General features: G+C 37.2%; 1 long non-coding RNA gene across 1 annotated transcript; it reads left to right on the top strand.

Moving 5' to 3' along the window:
• Positions 1 to 7,878: 7,878 nt before the first annotated feature.
• Positions 7,879 to 8,616, top strand: LOC110678301. The gene is made up of 2 exons (XR_002501491.1): positions 7,879 to 8,247; positions 8,307 to 8,616. It is a non-coding gene; the product is annotated as an uncharacterized LOC110678301 (long non-coding RNA).
• The last annotated feature ends 40 nt before the right edge of the window (positions 8,617 to 8,656 follow it).

The raw sequence follows: 8,656 nt of genomic DNA, 5'->3' as shown, positions 1-8,656 counted from the left end.
TGCGGTAAAAACTACCTTTTAAGGGGGTTAACTTAAGCGCTCGCACCGGCAATTTTCAGCAGACCAGAAATGCGCTTGATTTTACCATGTCTGTAGTTGGAATCAGATTGTTGCAAATTATTTCTGTCAAATGTACCAGTAATGCGGTGGGGTGTACCATAACATCGTAAATTGGTCTGAATTTCCATGGTAGTTTTATGAAAGGGTCAGCTGAAATAATTATTTTTACCACAGATTTTTATCCCGTGTAGCAAATGAACTCATGGTATTCTCAACACCGAGTCCAATAACTATAATTGTAATAACTGTATACATCCACTACCGGCCTAAAGTATGGAATTGCTTCACCGAGTATTGCTACACTTGCTTTGAATATTGCAACACCAGAGATTAAAATCACTACAACAGCAACTGGCGATGACTAAACTTTTTGAAGTGTTGCTATATTGAAAATGGGTGTTGCAAAACTGGTTGAATTCCATACTTAAGGTGGCTAGTGTATAAACATTTATAGAAATAAGCAAAAATTGATACAGGGTGTCCGCAAATTATCCGAACAGCAAAATATTGGAAAGATGATCTCGCATTGAGTACAATGAAAAATCAATGTCCATGTACCATTTATAATACATCTATATGTTAACACAAAATACAACTTTAAAAAATTTCAAAATAATTGCTCGTTACTGAGATAGGCAAATTTAAATTTTTCGGAGACGTTTTTCCTGAGGGCCGCTACTGGTCATACTGGTGATGTGTTATCCCTAAAACCTAAAAGAGAAGAATTCAAATGTCTTATTATTATTTGAAGTAATCTACAGGTTAGTGGCTTCAAGTAAGACTGGAAATAGAAAATTGTACGGTTCGAATCCAGTGAGTTCTATGAACATTTCTTTTCCGTCATAAAGCTCGGAAAACAGCTCCTTTTAAGACACCTCAATACATTTGGGTTGGTTTTGCGATTATTTGAAATCTGAAATGTGTCAAACTTACTTCTTAAGAATATAATAAGTCAATGTTTAAAACCATGCATGAATATTGAATTTATTATGCTTGATTGAACAGAGCCATGTCTTCAAAGTTCATACGGATAATTTGCGGACACCCTGTACAGTAACATTCTTAACAATGCGTTCATGATATGACCAAGTCGCCAAAAATTGTTTAAACTGTGGTTGAAATTTAATATAGTATGATTCACTAACGCAATTCGATTGAAGCATTGGGGATATAGTTTTAAACGAACGTTAAACCATTTTTAATATATGTTTTGTTAATTTTCAACATTAGTTGTTCAAACTTCCACTCAGCTGGTTAGCCGTAAGCGACAATTCATAATTTAAAAAATGATTTATGTTGAATTTATTGTCAAAATATGAAAATCAATCGGTTTTAATCCAGAATCATAAATTTCATACAAATTCTAATAGATTTGTAATGGTGTATGTCATGTTCGTTTCAATTGAAGACACTTCCTCAGGCGATTTTTTTTTGAAAATTCTGTTCGTTATTGTATAAAATCTATTCAAAATTCTCTATATACATTCTCCTATTCAGTTTCAACTGCACTTATGTTAAACAGTACCTATTTTGGTTATAGATTTCTCTTCATTCTGATTATCAAAGTTAGCCCAAAATCGAAAATCGACTTTTAGTTATATAAATAATTATGGATGTATTCAAAACGAACGGTTATGCAATCTTTCAACTATAATCGATTACTTAAATTACTACAAGTTTAAGGAATATAAAATGGAAATCTTCGAAATAGAATCCAGCGATAATCAATTTTCTTTCAAAAAACTATCAAAGTTACCCCGTTTTATGGTACCGTGCATTCTGTTTTAAAGAATTACAATCTATATATTTCAAACAAGTACTGACATCCTAGCTATCGATTGCAGTAAATAGATTGCTGAAAGATTTATATTGAAAACATACATAATTTTTCATATAATCGAAAGTCGGTTTTCTGTTTTGGGGTAACTTTGATAATAGAGTATAAATTGAACAAAATTGAATGAATTACGGAACATTCATAGAGCGTTGCATACCTCTAGGTGTTTAACACTATATGGAAATTTCTGATTTAGATTACTAAAATGGTCGCAGTTTGTGAAAATGGTGTTCGAAGAGATTTGAGACCGAATTCATGTTCTACTATAACTAGGCTGTCAAGGATAAGTGACGAACTCATAATGACTTCATCAAATAGTGATCGTTATAAATTTTTAATATTTGCTTATAAATCCTCAAATGCACTTGATTCCAACGAAAATAGCTTTAACATGAAGTGTCATACTAAAACTCTTTACTTTTGCATTCGTTTTGCTTAACTGATTAACAGAAACTTCGTTATTTCGTTTAATATGTTGTGGGTCTCGCACTATCAAAGTTACCCGCATAATCAAGGTTACCCCGTTTTACGGTACTTACATTCCAGTACTAACGAGCTCGGAATATTTTTCAAAATTTCTCAATAGTAATTTCCATATAAACCTACTTTGTCTAAAAAATACACAGAACACTACTTATATAGTAAGGACAGTAAAAAAGATATGAGAGATTTGATTCTCAAACATTTTTAAATTTTGAAACACCCTCCCTTATGGTACAGTCACCCTCAACCAGTCTTGAGAACTGTGACCACAATTCACCACAGTTCATCGATTCTGCCATTCAACCAAAACACAAAGCAGCAGCAGCATCAATACCATCAGGCGTTGCGCTGCCAACGATTCACACACTGCTTGACTGTTTTTGTCTCTCCACTATGACCGTTTTCGGGCAGCCATTCCATTAAATCATTCAATCGCTAATATTTCGCGAGTGTTTTCAACTAATTGAAATCTATTAGCTCTAACAGAAAGAGCACAATCATTCCGTTGCGATACATATAACCAAGTTCAATTTCATGCTACCTTTATAGAGCAAAAATGCAAAACCCCGAAAACCGCAAAAATCGTGTCACCACTGTGCTCGAGTCATTTCGCATTCGGGGTTGAAAAACGTTAGGAAGAAGAAGATTACAGTTTTGAATAGCCGTGACATTTTTTGGTTTTGAACGGTCATGCACTGAAATTAGTTCAATCGTAAAATAAACGACCAACGAGTAGTAAAATGAACAATGGTCAAAAGGTGTCGAAATTACTATAAAATCAGTTAAAATTATCATTATTTCATTATTTTAACAATCTTTCAGGTCATTCTATTATGGTAAATTTAACAACACAAAGTCTTTGAAAACATTATACAGATTATGACAATTTATGGCTGTCAACTATCTTCATTGTTCACAAGATAATGAAATTCTCAATTTGACAATATTTACAATGTAAAAATTACAGACATCGAAATACATTTTCTCATCCATTTTTATTTATACACTGCCCTCCATTTTGTCCTTCATCGGGTTGCGTAAATTTTGCGACGCGGGAACAATTTTTAAGTTTTCTTGTCTAAAAAGTGTTTAAAAATATTAAAAAAATATTTCAATAAGTAGCTCAGACTGGGAAGAATATACAGTGATTGTTGGTAAGTAAACATTTCGTAGGAATTGCTTCAATCCTCATTTGTTGATGTGAACGAATTATGAAGGAAAACATTACGATTAGTCTCAGCTCAGAATAAATTTGGCGATATTTCTTTACAGAAAATAAAGTCCAGTTCGCTCTTCGATCGTAGCAGAGCAGATAGCAGTTATTATCAACACAATGTTCGCTGATGGAAAAGATGTACATATAAAAAATGGTAAGGTAATATCGATTCGCATATTGAGAGAAAAACAAGGCCACTGATTTAGTGATATTGTGATTTTTTTTAGATGTGGATGGATTCGTCGCTTCCTCGACAGACGCTAACCATACTTCGAAAAGTGGTTTTACATTCCAGGTATTCAGATACCTAATCCAACGAACTCATATCCTACTTTCAACTGCAATGTATGATCATATTTATTTAATACTATGCCATATAAATACAAAAAGTTAAATAAAGCTGTTTTCTGTTTTAATATTTGCAAAGAAACAATTTAATTATCATTAAATACCATAATTATATTACCATACTGCAACACAATCAAATTAACCGTTTTTTCTAGTATATTTAACGAATCCATAGTAGATTTATTAGTAGAGGCACCAACCTCGAAAACCCCTTGCCATAATGGTAAAATATACAATTTTTGTTCTTATATCAATAATGGAATCACTTCGGTTGAAAATCGTTGGTGCGAGTCTGTCAATTCTAACCCCGATTGTAGTATTTTCCACCATCAACCTTCTTTCAGTGTGGTTTGCTTTGGATTTTGATGGTTTTATCAACTATGGATAACATTCAAGAATGAATAAAAAGATCCTCTCTTGTGTAAATAGAGGTGACAAGATGCAGGTATGTTGGCATGTTTCCTTCTCAGGATGTGAGATTGCTTCGCTAACAAGCGTCATGTAGGGAAAAAGTGCTAAGAAATTTGCATCTCGTCACCTTAATCAGTAGAATAGAGGATCAATGAAGAGAAATCGATCATGTTACATCCGCCCTAATTTTGTTTTATTCTTCATTTGCTTAATTTATGGAGCACTTATTCGCCAGCTTGGGCATCATCAGTTCAGAGCAAATTCAAAATGACAGTTGTTTTTTTTACTTACTTTTTTGCTGTATCGATTAAATTTATTTTTGGATCTGATCCGATGTTTCCTGTGATGTTGCTATTTTATCAGCCCAGAGAGAAGTCCATTATTCCTTGCCGTTGGTCGATCGTCATGTTATCCGGGTTCATTAGAGCATGTTCGCTCAGAAGAGTGTCAGTTGTCAGTCCGCTTTCAGACGGCCATGGACGGGTGGAGCTTGTGTAGTTTTCAAGCGGATTGGCGAAGAGTTTTTTGTTGGGGGGTTGGTCATTCGCCCTAATTCAACCACACGCGTGTTGTGTTGGATCTTGGATCACCAAAGCGATCGACATGGGCACGCCTAAATACAGGCAACTAGTTGTCGTTCTTCAAATGGCTTTGAAATATTTTTGAACACATAACACCGAGTAACGGTAACGCTTTTTGAGCGAACCAATGCATCTTGAAGCAAAGTGATCCATTCCAGAGGTACAGCCGCCCCACTGTTACACGGAGAAATATTTTTACCTAATTTTTGAGTTTACTTTACCCAAAATAAAGTATATCGAATATAGTTTCAACCCAAAATCTCTCGGTATTCTCTTTCTCCCACATGAATGTTGTCAAAAATAGAGAGAGCATCTACCCAATGGGGGTACTTTGGCCCAATAAGCCAAATTTGGGTAAATGCAACTTTTCTTATGTTTGGGTCGAAAGAACTCAATTTTGCGTTAAATCAACCCAAAATTGAGTATATATTTCAAATGGAATTGAAGCCAAACTACCTAGTGGGGACCTTGGAAATTTAGCCAAAATTGAGTTATTGGGCTCAACTACGGAATTGCGTTGAAACAACCCAAAATTGAGTTGAATTCCGTCTCCGTGTATGGATAGCACACAGATATGGATCAGAGTTGGATTAAACGAAGAATATCTCTTGAAGTGGTGATTGAAACGCAATGGTTGAACGAGGAACTTCTTATATTTAGGTCTTTACAGGACGAAGGTTGGATTGGGAATGAACATAATTTTCACTTGTTAGTCTGTCTAAACAATTAGGTAACTAGGGAGATGTGTTGATCGGTAACTAGTTTAAACTCAAAAAGGATGATTACTTCGATCTTCAACACCCCCTCTTAATCAGCCTATCCTAAAAAATGTACTACACACATCTCTACAGAATCGAATATTGTTGACGAAGATCTCTTCAATTGGGTTTATAAGCTGGGATACCAAAACCATTTCCAGTTTGACGTATCCATTTTGACTTCTTGTCATCTGGTGGTCTTTTCACGTGTTTATACCTGTATGCTGGTAACGAGTTGTCGGACGACCCTTTAATAACTTTCATGCGTGTTGATTTGCCAGCTTGAGCATTATTTCCAGAGAACACCAAAACCACATCCGGATGAGGGCACGTTACTTCCGAGCGTTTCGCAGACCTGTCCAAGGGAAACTTGTGCTTCGGTTCGATGTACTGCTCTCGATCTTGATGCAAGTAAAACGCAACTGGAACGTCTTGAACAGAATCTTCAGTTGATTGTAGTTGATTTTCATTCGTCGCTACATCGTCGGAACAAAGGCTTCCTTGGTCTTCTTCGAAAATTTCCCCCTCTTGCTCAAGGCTTCCAGCATCAACTAGATTCATTCTGTCATCAGGAACCATCTCCATCGCCGCTTGATCTTCCATCCTTGAATGGTCTAGCTGCCGGTTCCAAGAACTAGCGTTTTCCTCGGTGCACATTTCATCTCCATATGACAAGTAAACGTCCATCTCGTACAAATCGTCTCTAATGGGACACACGCCAATAGTATCGCCATTGAAACTTATCTCTGCCGTTGTTGCTTCAAACGTTACCTTCATTCCAGCCTTTGTCATCATCTTCACTGATAGCAGATTCGCACGTACATCCGGAACGTACAGTACATTGTCGATTGTACACGTGACTCCCCGGCTGCTGGTTCCCTCAATTCGTCCTCTATGCCATGCGATTAACGATTGATTGTCCTTCGCCACAGAAAGAACAACAGGTTGCTTCAATTTCTCCAAGGAAACAAAATATTCCTGTCGATTCACTAGGTGATAACTAGCACCGGAGTCCAGCTTGAAGGTAACTGTTCTTCGGCTACTGCTATCCGTCGACTTAAGGCTCATGAACGCAACTGCTTTTCTGTTGGCCGCCACATTCGCTTCCGCTGGTAATTCGCTTCTGCAGTCCTTCGCTTTATGGCCCTTTTTATTACATCGATGACATCGTCCCAGGAACTTATCACTTCGTTCTTCACACCATGCCTTCTGCTGATTTCCAACGAACGCAAACGGCTCCTTCTGATATACCTCGGTTATGCGATCGGATTTCTTCATTTCTTCCGCTAACAATCTCTCTCTGACGACATCCAAGGTCAGGTTTTCCTCTCCCAAGTTTTCCAACGCTGTAACCAAAGGGTCGTAGCTCTCCGGAAGGGTAACGAAAAGCTGGGACACCAGATCACTGTCTTGAAGTTTTGCTCCTGCCGATTTGAGTTTCCGGATCAGTTCATCGAAAATCTTCAGATGGTCCTTGATCGATGCATCTTCTGCCATCTTGAGCTTTGCGAGTTGCTTGCGTATCAGCGTCTGCGAGGAAACCGACTTCTTGGCGTAAATTCCCTCCAAAGTGGTCCAGATGTCCTTCGCTGTTTCCTTCTCCCGGATAACATCCAACAAGTCGTCGTGGATAAATGAAATTATCAGGTTCACAGCCTTCCCGTCCATTTCTTGAAATTTCGGAAGCTCGGCTTCGACGGTTGGCGCATCCTTCTTGACCGCGTCCAGCAATCCGGCTGACTTCAGTAACTTCTCGACTCTAAATTTCCAGTTCTCGAATCCAGCACCGGTGAACTGCGGAATCCCGTGTACTAATTCTCTGCGCGCTGGGCCCATAACCTCTTGAAGTGGTGATTGAAACGCAATGGTTGAACGAGGAACTTCTTATATTTAGGTCTTTACAGGACGAAGGTTGGATTGGGAATGAACATAATTTTCACTTGTTAGTCTGTCTAAACAATTAGGTAACTAGGGAGATGTGTTGATCGGTAACTAGTTTAAACTCAAAAAGGATGATTACTTCGATCTTCAACAATATCCTATCAAATGCGACTGCAATGGGTTACATGCATGCCCTGATTCACTACTCGCCACATAGTTACGCACATGCGCTAGTGTCTATGCACGAAAAATCGCTAAAAGGTAACGCGGAAAATATTTGTATGGCGAAATGCATCTACACTGATATTAAAACTCCATTATAATTTATGTGCGAAAACCATATAGAAGCAGGTTTTCTGCCTCCAACAATCTTTTATGTGCCACTTTTAAATTTTATTTGTGGACAATAAATTTCAAAGTCTATGCATGTGTATACCACTAGCATTGCAATGCATTATAAAGGTTACATTAGTACAACCTATTTAAGCTGCCAATATTTTTGAAGAGCACAAACTTGTATACCAACGGTTGCAAAAATGTATCGCCATCTTATTTCTTCGCTGCTACTGTACGAGTTTTCCCAAAGTATTATCATTAACAGTAATACACATCGCATTTCAGCCAAATATGTGGATGTTCAGTGTATTATATCTGGGATAGCAAGAATAAGTTGTAAGTATTATAAAATGGTTGAAACATTACAGATTAATAAGCTATTTTTTATGTTACAGCTGTCCAAAAAAAATGCAATCGCGTCGGAATCAAATTCTAAGACGATGAACTCCAATGAACATGTGTCCCGCTCATGCAATGACTATTGGTTAAATCATGCGATGCGCTGGACGCAATGGAAGAACACAGTGGTCCCACATTCTCCAGCAGCACTCGTACAGACTCCCACGCTCTTGTTGGTATCATCCCCGTAGTTGCTAACATCAACACGACCAGATAATTTACTATTTCGTGGATTTCTAACTGGATCCCGTTAGAATATGTATTAACTTTTATTCTCCTTAATAAATGTGTATTACTGTATGCGTATTTGATTTTCATCATCATTTTTTTACAAAAAGAAAAATCG

This window comes from Aedes aegypti, chromosome 3 (assembly GCF_002204515.2).
Source record: "Aedes aegypti strain LVP_AGWG chromosome 3, AaegL5.0 Primary Assembly, whole genome shotgun sequence".
NCBI lineage: Eukaryota > Metazoa > Arthropoda > Insecta > Diptera > Culicidae > Aedes > Aedes aegypti.
This window is presented reverse-complemented; position numbering and strand designations above follow the sequence as displayed.